At 42.0% G+C, this 13,394-nt stretch overlaps 1 protein-coding gene across 7 annotated transcripts in view; it reads left to right on the top strand.

Annotated features, from left to right (window-relative positions):
- The window catches only part of NACC1 (nucleus accumbens associated 1), a 31,568-nt gene that overhangs the window by 4,559 nt on the left and 13,615 nt on the right, over nucleotides 1-13,394 (top strand). The window contains exon 1 of one of the 7 annotated variants that reach the window (XM_083599973.1): nucleotides 5,313-5,402. The exons of the other annotated variants lie outside the window; for them this stretch is intronic. The gene's annotated coding sequence lies outside the window, so the exon portion shown is untranslated. Of the gene's footprint in view, nucleotides 1-5,312; nucleotides 5,403-13,394 lie in introns of those variants that run through there. 7 annotated transcript variants of the gene reach the window in all.

Here is a 13,394-nt window from a genome sequence, read left to right as displayed (position 1 = left end):
GAAGATGGTTCAGAAACTTCAGCTGGAGCAGAATTCAGCAGCTAGGTTGCTCACATGGGCAAAATGACTTGAGCACTTGCTGCCAATTAGTTTCTGGGCCTAATTCAAAAGTGCTGGTTTTGATCTATGTACCCTTAAACGGCTCAGGACCCCAGCACCTCAAGAACTGACTCTCCCCATATGAATCGACCCAGACCCTGCAATCATCACCTGAGGCTCTTCTTCATATGCATCCTCTGCAAGTCCAGAGGGTGGCAACCGAGAACAGCCCTTTTGTGAGATGACCTCCTTCTTGTGGGATGCTCTCCCCAGGGAGGCTCACTTGGCACCTTCATTACATATCTTTAGGGGCCAGGCAAAAAAACTCCTCTTCTCTCAGTTCTTTGGTTAATTATGCCCTTTAAACTCTGGGGAGGGTTTTTTGTTTGTTAGTTATTATGTATTTTTGTGTTTTTATACTGTAAACCTCCCCGTGATCCTCAGATGAAGGGTAATCTAGAATCATCATCATCATCTGGAGCCCTCTGTGGGTACAGTGGTGGAGTGGATGAGGGCCAAAGAGACAAGCTGGAATTCTAGAAGACAGAGGCACTAAGTTGGTGGTTCTTGTGTCCAGGAGATTGGCCGTTTATCTGTTCTGCATGGGGCTGCAGGGAGTCAAACTGTTGCCTTGCTCTCCCCGGCCTCACCTCCCTGCATGCTTTGGCTTTAACTCTTGTTCATCTGTGACAGAAAGTGTTCTGGTTCAAGCAGGTGAAGATTGAGTAACTGGTTCAGCAGACCTGAACCAACTGGTTCAGTTCCAGTTCATGTATGAAAACTTACTTGTCATTTACATACGTGGAGATATTAAGCAGTGCAGTATTGGATCCTGTTCTTAACTCTGTATGGTTACACATACTGGATAGAAAAACTGTGCAGGATGTTGGAACCTAGTGGGGCGGATACACAGGCAAAACACTTGGTGATCTGGATTATTTATCCTAAGAGATGTAACAGGAGTGAATTGATTCCTTTTAAGAATTAGGTTCTCTTGGTGGTTTCCACCCATTCAGCCCCATGTTTCTGGATTCCCTCTTTATTGTCTCATGGAGAATAAGGACACTGGGAGGCTGCTGGACTATGTACTTGCTGTCTGGGTCCCTGTAAGCCTAATTATCACAGAAGTAGCCTGTTTGTCAGGGATCTTACAGTTTAATCAACAACTATTTGCATCCTGACCCATAGGTCAAAGGTTAGAAAGATCGGGTTTTGACCACTTTAATAGGGACACAGACTGCTGCAGTGCTGAACCATGGGGGAAGCATTTTGCAGTGCACATACATTTCTTCCTCTCCCTGCCTATTTCCTCCACTGACCTGTAAAGCTTCAGTCTCTGTCCTGCCTCCTGCTTTCCAGACAGAGGGCAGAGTATGGAGGACAAATCCAAAATGTATAAAAACTCTCCCAGTTATTGGTTTCATATATACATGGTAAATTCTGGTTGTGGCAACTGCATGTATCATTGCAGTGTTGTTGGTGGTGTTGTAGTTTTTAGTTAGAACCTTATTACCTGAACTGTAATGAGTCTCGAGGGGCTTGTGTGTTCTGTTCACGTTCATTGAAAATTTTCTGATAGTCAAAGCAATAAATAGTTGGTTTGGTGTTGAATTTAAATCCCTAGTTCTATGAAATTGCAGTGCTCCAAATTAGTGGGCTCCAGCATCCATTGTGATCTTGGGGGATGTGACGTTCCATTGTAAGGAGGCATATCTGATGGCAACCCTATCTGAGCCTGGGGTATTGTCCTGCTCAGTGGCTGTAGGGCCAAGTGCTGGCAGAGAAAGCTTAATGTGTTAATATGGTTATATAATGATGCACGTTACGAAAATAAATTGCAGATGCAGTTGAATATGATTTTCAGTTTTGGCCGTTTCATCTTAAAATTGTAGAACTGGAAAAGATGCAGGGGTGGGCAGAGTATAGAAGGCCTTTCACAGGAGAAGAAAGTAAACCTACTGAGAGCCATTGGAACAGATAACCAACACCTAGGTGAGAATATGAGTCATTTCTGCAAATCACAGCTAGATTGGAAAATCGGTTTTGTTCTTTCACTTATTACAACTGATGGATTTACTTATTAAATTAACACAACTGCCCTACCCCCACGGTACAGTTGCCCTGTGATACTGCTTTGCTACAGAAACAGGACAAAGAGCCAACATATAAGTAAGTTCAAAAGAGGACAAGAGCAATTTATGAGTGATAGAAATATACCGGTAGGCAGAAGCCGTCTAAGATGATCGGGGTAGTGTGTCATTTTGCTGAAAGAGTCCGTAGTCCTGAAATTGCTGAAGGTTGAAAAGAATACAAGAGCAGGTTCCTTATTAATAAGCTGAGCAGTTAATGTTCCCTGTAGCAGATTTTGGGCACACCCAAGATGGTCATGTGTACATTTGCCCTAGCCTAGACACTTAGAAGAATTCTGCTGTAACATATGAATAATATGGTTATGCAAGAGTAGTAGAGTTTTTTTAATGTAAGAAAATAGTTTGAGGTAAAACATGGAGCATGGAAGTTGGCTTTGTTCCCTGATGAACAAACAAAAAGAGAGAGAGGAGGAATATTGGAATTTGACAGGGAAGAAAAACTAGATTATTTACTTTAGGAGATGTTTGTGACTTCCCTGTGATGGAATATACACATCTCATACAGACTTCTTAGGCAAAAAGGAATTTCAAACAGGCTGGCAGAGTTTTCCCTTCCTGTGTGGCCAACAAGGAAACTCACTGGGTGATGAATGAGAGAAAGATCTTGTCGGCTTTTTTTTTAAAATAAAAAAATAAACCTGGACTGCTAAGAGGTTAGAAGCCTGAGTTTTGATGTTGGTCGTAGAGGCGGACTCTTTTCCTCCATGGCTAGCATGGATATGTAGGATAATAAATAATAATAATTGCACAATAGTAACTTTTGTAAACTTACTTACAAGGCTCCTCTTGTATATCCTGCCATCCTCCATCCTCCCAAGCATTTAAACCTGGCAATACCCAGCCACCATAGTGTGTCCTCAGTGGATGAGTCTGTCCGGAAGAAGGATGATCTTAAGAATACAACGAGGATGCAGGTGTGTTTGGAGTCTTGGATAAAGAACATTAATAGAGTGAAGCCTCTGAGTGGCCCTATAATGTCTCAGTATGAGCTCATGGGCACAGGTCAGGTTGTCTACATATAAACAAATAAGGCAAGAGGCAGTTCAGTCACCAGGTCTGCTGCTGGTTGGTTATTTTTCCAGGTTCTGTGCTTCTACTACTTTTGTTCCTGTATTGATTCAAGTGTAAAAGGAAGCCACAAAGTCCTACGCATTAATTTGGTTCCTGTTGGCTTTGCCAGGAAGAAAGGTAGAAGGTTGTTGTGTTGCTGAAACAGTGAGGCATTTGTTTTATACTCACAAAGGTTGTGTAGTCAAGGGAGATCTTATGTTGTTGCTGTGACAGACTTGGGTTTTATATACACAGAAAGAAACTTGGGACAGGAAGAAGCTAGGAAATATTAAGGGCTGTTGAATTATCTTTTGCCAACCATGGCTGGAGTCAGCATCATTTGGGGGCAGGGGGTGAAGTCTGGTGCTCGCATATTACAAAATGTAACATCTACTTGCCTTATCCTCTTAAATAACTTACAGCATCTCTGTGTGTGTTCTGTCAGTAACAAGGAAATTAACAATCTTAAATAGTAACTTCTAAGCCTGGGAGACAGAAGCAAAAATACTCTTCTTCGCGAGCTGTGCTATGGTCACTGTCACTAAAGTATCCAAACACAAAAAGTTCTGTGATTTACGCTGCCTGCATAACGAAGAGACCAGCCCAAGTGCCAGCAGGCTTGCAATCCCTCAGATACATGGCAATAACTTTTTGAGGTTACTAAATTGCTCAAGGTTCTTAGAGCGCTTCTTTAACAGAAGCATTGGGTTTCGTGAGAAAATGCCTTTCCTTGTTAATCTGCATGGCCCAATCCTTTTAGTTCTTACTTAGAAAAAGGTACCACTGAGTTCACTACTCCTTTAAAAAAAATTATTCATGCATTTTCCAATTTATGAGTTCACTACTCCTAAGTTAAAGAGTTCAGTTAGAGCACATGATTATCTAGTCCAGTTTCTTGCCTCCAACAGAGATCACAAAGCTCAAAGCAGAGCATCATGGAGAGAGCCTTCCCTTAAGTTTGTCCCCTAGCACCTGGTAAACTAAGAGATACTGGCTCTGAATATGAAGGCTCTGTGTTCACTCTTTACAGCTACTTCATTTAAGGCAAGTCATTTCTGGAAATAACTTGCCAGACTTGCTACTCAAGCCACCCAAGGACACAGGCTGATCAGACCTCTTGTAGGCTGTAAGCAGTTGGTACCTATCTGCAAGGCTGAACATCTGGTTATAATCTTTGCTATGGGCCTAACCCTTGGGTACATTTCACAACACACAACTCCAAAGGAGTAAGGAATTTGGTATCAACAGAAGCTATCCTGCTTTATTGAGCAGAAACTCTTAATTGATGGAAGCTTTGGTCATTTGATTCCATGATATTGTTGGGAGTTAATGAGGAATTGTGGGAAGCTGCTGTGTTATGAGACACACGGTACTCCCACACCTTGCCTCCCATTCCCAATCCCAAGAGAAGCATGTTAATGGGTTTCCTGCCCTTGAGTTGTTAACATGTGTGATAAGCCTATGTGAAACTGCTCTCAGACTTACTTTTACTTTGGTTTGCTAGCATCCAGGCCCAGGACTTGAAGTTAAGGCTGTCAGTTGAGCTATATTTTAATTGGCCTTTTGCTCACTAAATTACTCCAAAAAGAAAGAGAGAGAGAGAGAGAGAGAGAGAGAGAGAGAGAGAGGGAGAGATATGATCTCTGCTTGCAAGGCAACTTTGAGATCTCTTGGGGGCAAAAGTGAACTTGCTTTTGTGAGAACCAGGCGGTGAAACTGATGGGGGAAATCATATTTTTTCTGATAAGTGTATCCATAGAAATGAGAGAAGTGAAATGTGTTAGCTCATAAAAATACTAGGTGAATGTGAATAGTTCCACAAACCACGGCTGAGTAACTGAAGCCTCATTAATGTGCTTGCTAACACTGGATTACTCTGAGAGCAGAGTCATGTTCCCATAGGGACTTCCTTGGTGGATAAGTGCTTTGCTGCCATAGCACAGAGCAGAATAACATACTGGAGAAGCTGTGATACAAGACACACTCAGCCTTCTCTTCAATCATTTCAGGCTGATATGCCACTGATTTTTGCCCCAAACTATTTGCTTTCTAGATAGGAAATATCACTGAGATTTAGCCTTCATTTCTCTATTTCAGTGACTGGCTGAAGGTTAACAATGTGGGACTCTCAACACGGGAGTCACAGGGCAGTTACTAAGCAAGGTGAGAACCAGTGCAGTGGCTAGTGCGTTGGGATTAGACTGGGCAGACATGGATTCAAATCCCTGCTTTGCCACAAAAGTCACTGGGTGACTTTGGGCCAATCACTGTTTCTCAGCCTAATCTATTTTGCAGGACAGGGGTTCGAAATTAGCAGGGCATCAGGTGCATTTTGCGCTTAAAGATTCTCCATTTGCGAGCACCTCAAAAAGCCTGGGTGTCAGTTTTTGCACCTGGCTGACACTCAGGGATTACTGAAATGTATATGCTTTGAAGTCTCAAACTATATGTTAAGGATAGTCAATATGTTAAGGTGTTTAACAATAAAGAGTAGAGCATTTTGAAAACTGAACCATGGTACCAATATTTTTATTGTAAACAACAAATTAAACATGTATTAACAATTTCTGCTAAGAATGTGATATTAACAATGTGTCACTTATGTGAATTGCGCATTAGTTTATGACTCAAAATAATAAAATAAAAAGTGTTGCTGACCCACCACCCACCCATGGCGACTAGGCATTCTGTTTTGGCGCCCACAACCCAGGTCCCATAAAGCCATTTGGCTCCTAGATTTTCTATCACAGTTTCTAATACTGAACTTGTGAGAATAAAAGTAGGGGTGGGGGTGACCATGTATGCCAAGCTCCAAGCTCCTTGGAGGAAGGGAGAGGGGAAGGAAGGAGGCAGCTGCTCTGTGCAAATTCAGAAAGATAAATGTCTCACCTTTTAAAACCCTTTTAATGTCTCACCTTTTAAAACCCTTTAAAAACCCCACTCCCATGGGGAATTTATTGGAAAGGACATGGAAAGCCAGAGTTCCCCATTCTTGAACTCTAAGCTGTTTTAACTGTAACATTACCTTCTCCCACATATTTCCAGTGAAATTACTCCAATGGAATAGACTTTTGCCTAACCACACATAGATTTTAATCCTACATTCCTGCAGACTGTCTTGATATCTGAGCAGTGCTAGGCATGAGGGATCCTTGGTCACACTGGAAGAAGAATCATAGGGGTTTTCCCCTGGCAGCCCCTGGGTCTTTTATTCCATAGTTCACTCTTGCTTTAGTATATAAATCCTCTCTGGTCCACTGGCTCTGTTGCACCTTCCCTTCTGAAGAATGGGGAGGTATCAGATGTCTAAACCAGGTGGCTAGCACGAAGGTACAAAAGAGCAGAGGCTTCCTGAGTGACATTAGAATAATGAGAGAGAGAGAGAGAGAGAGATTTCTTATACTGAATGAGTCTATTCTAGGATGAGTTGTGAGTTAGTCCTGCTTAACAGCTGCTAGTTGAGCCCTAGCAAATGATAAGCTGATTAACTTTGACCCCTCAGTTGAAGAAACATACACATACACAATTCTCCAGTACTATAGATGGCAACCATTTGTCAGAGAGTGGGCCTAGCAGTTAATGATCAGTGAGCACCTGAAGCTCTGCAAGAAGGATGGCTAACCCATGGCCCGAATCTGGTCCAGCAACTCACAAGAAATGGCCCCTCTAGCCCTGGAAACTTTTATCTCCCAACCAGATCAGGAGATCTTTGTTCTGTAGAGAGGAATCTCTAAAGAGCTGATACAGCATTTTCCTCCTGATTGAGAGATTTTAAAAATCCCTCTGCCTGCCCTTTAGAAAAGACATCTGAAAATCAGTCAGCGGGATCTTTTATCTCCTATTTTAGAGCTAAGCACCACAGTGTTGAGACTGGAGATAAGCCCTCCAAATTGAAGCTGTGGAGTCTACCTCTATTGTGGCTAACCTTTTAAATTCCAGAATAGGAGTTCACTGGGACCTCCTGTATGGAAAAGCTGTGGTAAGAAACTGCCTGTAGGCCTCTGTTTTGGGATACCAGTTAAAAAGCAAGAGTCATGACATGGGAGTTCAGTAAGTGGATAATTTAGAGCCTTAAAGGTTTTATTTTTTCCTAATCTGGTCAGATAGCTTTGGAAGAGGGAGAGTTTGATGAGGAAAATAGCGCATTTAAGGAATGGTTAACCCTGGTTCCAGGTTTTTTTTGGGGGGGTGGAGCAGCTATTTTAAAAATAAAATTTGTATTTCATTTAGTAAATTCATATCTCCATACAGGTAATACAAAACCCCAAAACAAATGTGTTCCATGCTTAAAGGCAAGCAACTACGGAGTTCTTATTTGGGGCACAAGAGTTCAGATTGTACTAGAACTAATAATGTACAAGAACTTATAGATTATTTTGATTTTTTAAAAACCCATAAAGTAATACTTAAATATACACCAGCACTGAGGAGAATACTGTATGGTTCAATTCTGTTTGCTAAAAGATGCAAACTTAAGGTAATTCATCTGTTTTGAAAAAAGCATAATGATAGGTTTAAAACAGAAGTTGACTGAGTATGTTTTTCCAGCTAAGTAATACAGCCTTGCTGAATCAATGACTCAGTCGCACAGAGTTAACACAGAAGCTATAAAATATCAGAACTACTACACTGTCGAGTTTGAGTGCCTGATACACATATTTTGTGGTGTGAAATTTTCTAAAGTAGAAACTATCTCTTCAAAGCCAAATACGTCCTAACAATTCACTCCGCTCCTCCTGCCTCCTAATAAGGAAGTTTTGTTGTCAATTTGAAGAATAAAGGTTAGGGCAAGGTTTAGCTCCATAGCAGCAAGCTTAAATTTTAAACTATTAATACACTGTAGATTTAACTACTCAGAAGTAAGTAGTTCCATTTCAGAATTAAAGCACAGAATGTCAGCAGTGAGTGAGGATGTCTCTGAAATACCTTTCCACTCTTCTAAAGTAATCTCTACCTCCAGTTTTTCTAAAATAAATGAAGGAAGGAAAGCTTGAGCATGCTTTCAGTAAGGAACTCCATGATCTGGGGCAGTTCCCCAAGGAGCGGGGGGGGGGGGGCTCTAGTTTCTGATGGATCTCTGCTAGAGACAGCAAAAGCTGCTACAATTTCAGCTCTTGTGATGAGAAGCCTGTGTTTTGTTTCTGCACACCATTTTGGAAATCGAGGATCCAAATTATATTCCCTACCTCTTTTCAGGTGCTTAAAAATACAGTCCCCTTCGAAATAAAATAGGCAAACCATCAACATGCCCCCTCAAAGGCAAATAAAACCCAGGCAACAAAAGCAGACAACCCCTCCAAACAAACTAAAGTCCAAAAAGTTAGGCAAAATGCACATTCAGACAAATAGCTAAATGAAAAGGTAGACAAAGCATTCCAATGGGCAGACAAGAGGCATTATGAGGAAAAGGAGGGTAGAATGCCTTGATAATGCCTATATTTTTCCAGCCAGTCCAAGGACACCCATGGGGTTTTTTTGGGGGGGGGGGTTAAAGCCATTTTAAAAAATGACAGGGGCAAGAAGGCCTTGGTGAGTACAAACAATCTGAGGTTGCCATAGTGTCTGTGAGCACCTCATTGGGGGTTCCACTAGCCTTACACTCATTCTTGTACAGTGGTACCTCAGGTTAAGTACTTAATTCGTTCCGGAGGTCTGTTCTTAACCTGAAACTGTTCCTAACCTGAAGCACCACTTTAGCTAATGGGGCCTCCTGCTGCCGCCGCGCCCGATTTCTGTTCTTATCCTGAAGCAAAGATCTTAACCTGAAGCACTATTTCTGGGTTAGCAGAGTGTGTAACCTGAAGCGTATGTAACCTGAGGTACCACTGTATTGTTCAAATTATTGCAGAATATGTCTTATTATGTAAACCAATATATCCTATCTGAAACAGAATAAACCTCTTAAAGATACATTGGACCAGCAGGTGTGATAGGATTCCCCCTTCTGCTCTGCCTCCTGCAGTCACCCTGCACCCCCATCTTTTCAAGGGTCCCCCAAATGGGGCCGGGGTGGGGGGCTGCAGAGGGAAGAAAGAGTAAGTCCCATTTGTGCAAACAGAAGTCTGTGAGCAGGTGGGGGCATTGCAGTTAGATGTCGCCCACCACTTTTAAAACATACCGCTAAAATAAGCTGTTCACATACACAATAATGGCGTAGTGTCTTTTTATTATGTTATATGGCATGCAATTAAAAAGGCTATACAGAATACCAATAAATAAGTAAAGCAAATATAAGGACTTTCAAGTCCCATTGAAAGCTACCGGATTTTCCCGGACATCACTGGAATTTGAAAGGTGGAATTGCCGTCAGGTGGGGGTGGGGGGTGGATTTCCAAAAGGCGGCGCTTTGTCCTGGATCTTAGGCAAGTCAATTAGAAAATTGTGGGGTTTTTGCATTTTCGTGGTGGTCTGATTTTTACTTTATGAAATATGGCAACCCTATGTAAGCTAGACATAACCAGTTTTCAGCCCCGTCTGCACTATATATTTAAAGCAGTGTCTTAACACTTTAAACAGTTATGGCTCCCCCTCTCACCCCAAAAATCCAGGGAAGTGCAGTTTGTTAAGGATGCTTAGAGCTGTTAGGAAACCCCCATTCCCCTCAAGAGCTACAATTTCCAGAGTTCCCTGGGAAAGAGGGGTTGATTATTAAACTACTGTGGGAATTGTAGGTGTTTGAGGAGAATAGCTCGAAAAAATTCATACGAGGGATTTTTCATTTGCATGCCACGCAGATCTGCAAAATTTTCAGTTTTTCGAAAATAGGCAGTTCTTCAAACTGCTAGTAATGTGGGACACTCAGTGTGACTCTGCATGGGAGATAAAATGTGATTCCTGAGCTGCTCATCCCATCTCCAAGTGCCATTTCAGGCACTGTTTTGCACCCAGCCTTTAGCATGCAAGGGGATTTGAAAAAGCAGCAGTCACAGTGCAGTATCTCCAGAGCTCATCTTGCGTTTCCCCCCCTCTCTCTCGCTCTCTGCAGCCTCACAAAGTAATATGTTCCCTCAGTGCGCATTGTGACAGACACATTTTAAAACTAACTAGGGCACCTCTCTCCTCAGTAAAAATGTACATTCATTTTTAGTATTTAACATTCCACCCAGCATTAACTTGCCCCCACAGTTGGCAAGTGTGAAGGAATAAAAAGCACATGACTGTTTTGTCTGTTTTTAGCAAAAGCTTTCATTTAAATTCATAGTGTTTCTTATCTGCAGCACACATGCTGTTTGTCTTAAACAGACAATACCCATGATTCAAAGCTCCCTGTGCCCTGGGAGGGACGGATCCATACGCTCGCTCTCAGGGTTCTGTCCCTTCTTAGAGCTGACAATAGAGAAGCCTCGCTGGGCTTGTGGATCAGCAGTGCTGGGTTGCAGCTTGTTTACCCCATGTGGCTGGGGGGGGGGGGGGAGCGGAATAGCAAAAGCTGCCACTTCCCATTATAGTTTGTGTCTGCATGTCTCTTCCAACACAAGCAGTGTTTCACCAGCTTAGACAAACAAACACAAACCTTTCCTGGCTAATGAAGAGCTATGTTTTAACCTTGTCACTTTTCCATAATCTGGACAGTGCTTGATAATATGAAAATAAACATCAGAGAAACGAGTTCTGAAGTTTCACATGGTTATGCTATAATACCTGTGACAGCTAACTGCTGAGTGTTTTCAGCCTCAGGCTAGTGTAAAAGGGGTGGATCATTCAATAAGGGCGTTCTGCACATTATGTCTTTCCTGATTGCTAATAACCACAGGACTGTAAAAGGTTTATTATATGCAAATGATCCCTTGTGGTAGTAGGTTGCTGCTACAAGTAGAAGCAGTGTTGATCACTCCTTCTAGCACATTCAACATCCATGTGTGGCTATAATAATATACAATATATGCCCAATGACATACAGTATATATGTCACTGGGTATTCTTCACATACCATCTGTTCATGTTTCTCTCTTGCACAAGGAGGTGCCCAATCACTTGCATCCCTAATTTTGTGCTTCTTTATGGTTTTGAGTTTGCCAGTTGTTTATTTATGGCACAGTACTTTGGAAGGGGGAAAGTCCTGTGTAAGTCAAACACACAGTTGTGAAAAGAATACTGGCCGGCCAAGAATGGAGTAGTAGATATTCTACAGAACCACACTAAAAGATGTGTCCATTTGTGACAGTTGCTGGAGCCATCTTGATTTGCCAATATTGGAATGTAAGCCCCACTTTGTTAATTGGATATGCACCGCCTTTCCTCATACAGTTGACAGCAACTTACAGAAATAAAAGAATACAGTAAAAGCAGTACTGTGCAAAAAAAGCAAACAATGAAAACCAGCAATAATGCAATTTCAGATCAGTTGCAACTGGCGTATAATTTAGTCTGTCTGGTCTCTGTGGTCAGTTTGGATTTAGAGGATGGTTTGATTCTGGAAACAGAACGAAATGACCTTTAGGTTCTTTCAAAACCAGCAGTGCTCTCATCAAAAATTCTTGGAGGACAGAGACATTTCAGCCCTCAAGCGCCGATGCTTTGCCCTCATTGAGCCTCTAATCCCAGGATTATTATTTCAAGTTTTTTGTTTGTGAGCTACTAGGGTTATAGCCCATAATCACATTTGTGAGCTGTTCATTGGTCACATCTTTGCCCTCTATTCCTGGTTTACTGTCCTCTATGATATACTGTATTAGAGAGAATTTTAAAGGTGCTTAATATAAGCCCCGCTTGCCAAGTAACAATCAGGTGCACAATTTAAGGCTCCCAGTTGTTCCTTTTCAGTCGCATCTTTACAGGCTGCACATCTGACATCATATATGACATCAGGTGCAGGGCAGGTGGGTTTAGTCTGGGGAAATCTGTCCTGAAGGCCAAATTAGGACCCCTGGCAAGGCTCAATTAGACTTGTGGGCTGCAGGTTCCCCAAGCTACTGTTCAAGGCTAATCTGAGATGCATGTTAGATGTGGAGAATCTCCTGCCACAAGAGGCTGGACTTAAATGGCATTCTGACTTCCTAATCCATGATTCACTACTAATCCATGATTCAAAATATATGAAGAAAAACTACAGTGATACTTCGGGTTAAGTACTTAATTCGTTCCGGAGGTCCGTTCTTAACCTGAAACTTTTCTTAACCTGAAGCACCACTTTAGCTAATGGGGCCTCCTGCTGCCACTGCGCCGCCAGAGCACAATTTCTGTTCTCATCCTGAAGCAAAGTTCTAAACCTGAAGCACAATTTCTGGGTTAGCGGAGTCTGTAACATGAAGTGTATGTAACCTGAAGCATATGTAACCTGAGGTACCACTGTATTTGAAGCTTAGCCTTACAAAATAGCCTAGCTAGTAGCTTCTGCTGAAAGGCTTCCTTTGTTGCAGAGTGTGCAATTCTGTTTTTCAAGTTACTGAATTCCTTTGCCTTTTCCAAGGCAAAATGTTGACGGGCCAATACCTGTGGAAGTTGCATCACATGTCTGCTATAACAAGAGGGTGGATGCATGTTTTAAGGAAACATAACATTTTCTTTTAATGGACTAGTCAGTCAGTGGACTTAATGCAGCATTTGTTTTAAAAGGATGGGGTTGGGAAGAGTGTTGGCTGAGACATCTGTCCTAAGCGCTTGCACCTCTGACTTTAATGACATACTTCCTCCTCTGCTCACATTACCTGGCCAAGAAAGAAACTTGTACATTCAATAACGTATCTCTGTTTATATCCACATTTTGGCCTGAGGCTGTCACAAGCTTGGGTATCCAGACGTTTTCTGCAAGGAGGGGTTCTTTTCCTATTGAAAGTAAGCTTACCTGTCTTCAAGACTTTAGCCAACTCTCCATTAAATCACTCCCCACTCAGGTGGATATTTTACCTTTCCCCCCACAAATAATGTACAAATAATGCTTAATCAATGCAACCATAATGAAATTATTCCATAAACACAGACTTCAAAGCAGCTACAGTGGAACCTTGGTTTTCAACGATTCAGAACCCGAACGCCGAAAACCCAGAAGTAATTGCTTCCGTTTTCAAACACGCCTTGGAGGTCAAACAGCTTCCGCTGCAGGTTTTTCCATTTTTTCAATGGATTTTGCCGACTGCCCATTGATCCTCGGATTTCGAACATTTCGAAAGTCAAACGGTCTTCCAGAACAGATTATGTTTGAAAATCGAGCTTCCA

Source organism: Podarcis filfolensis, assembly GCF_964270895.1.
Source record: "Podarcis filfolensis genome assembly, chromosome: 2".
NCBI lineage: Eukaryota > Metazoa > Chordata > Lepidosauria > Squamata > Lacertidae > Podarcis > Podarcis filfolensis.
Note: the sequence above shows the minus strand (reverse complement) of the source record. Positions and strands in the feature narration are given on the sequence as shown.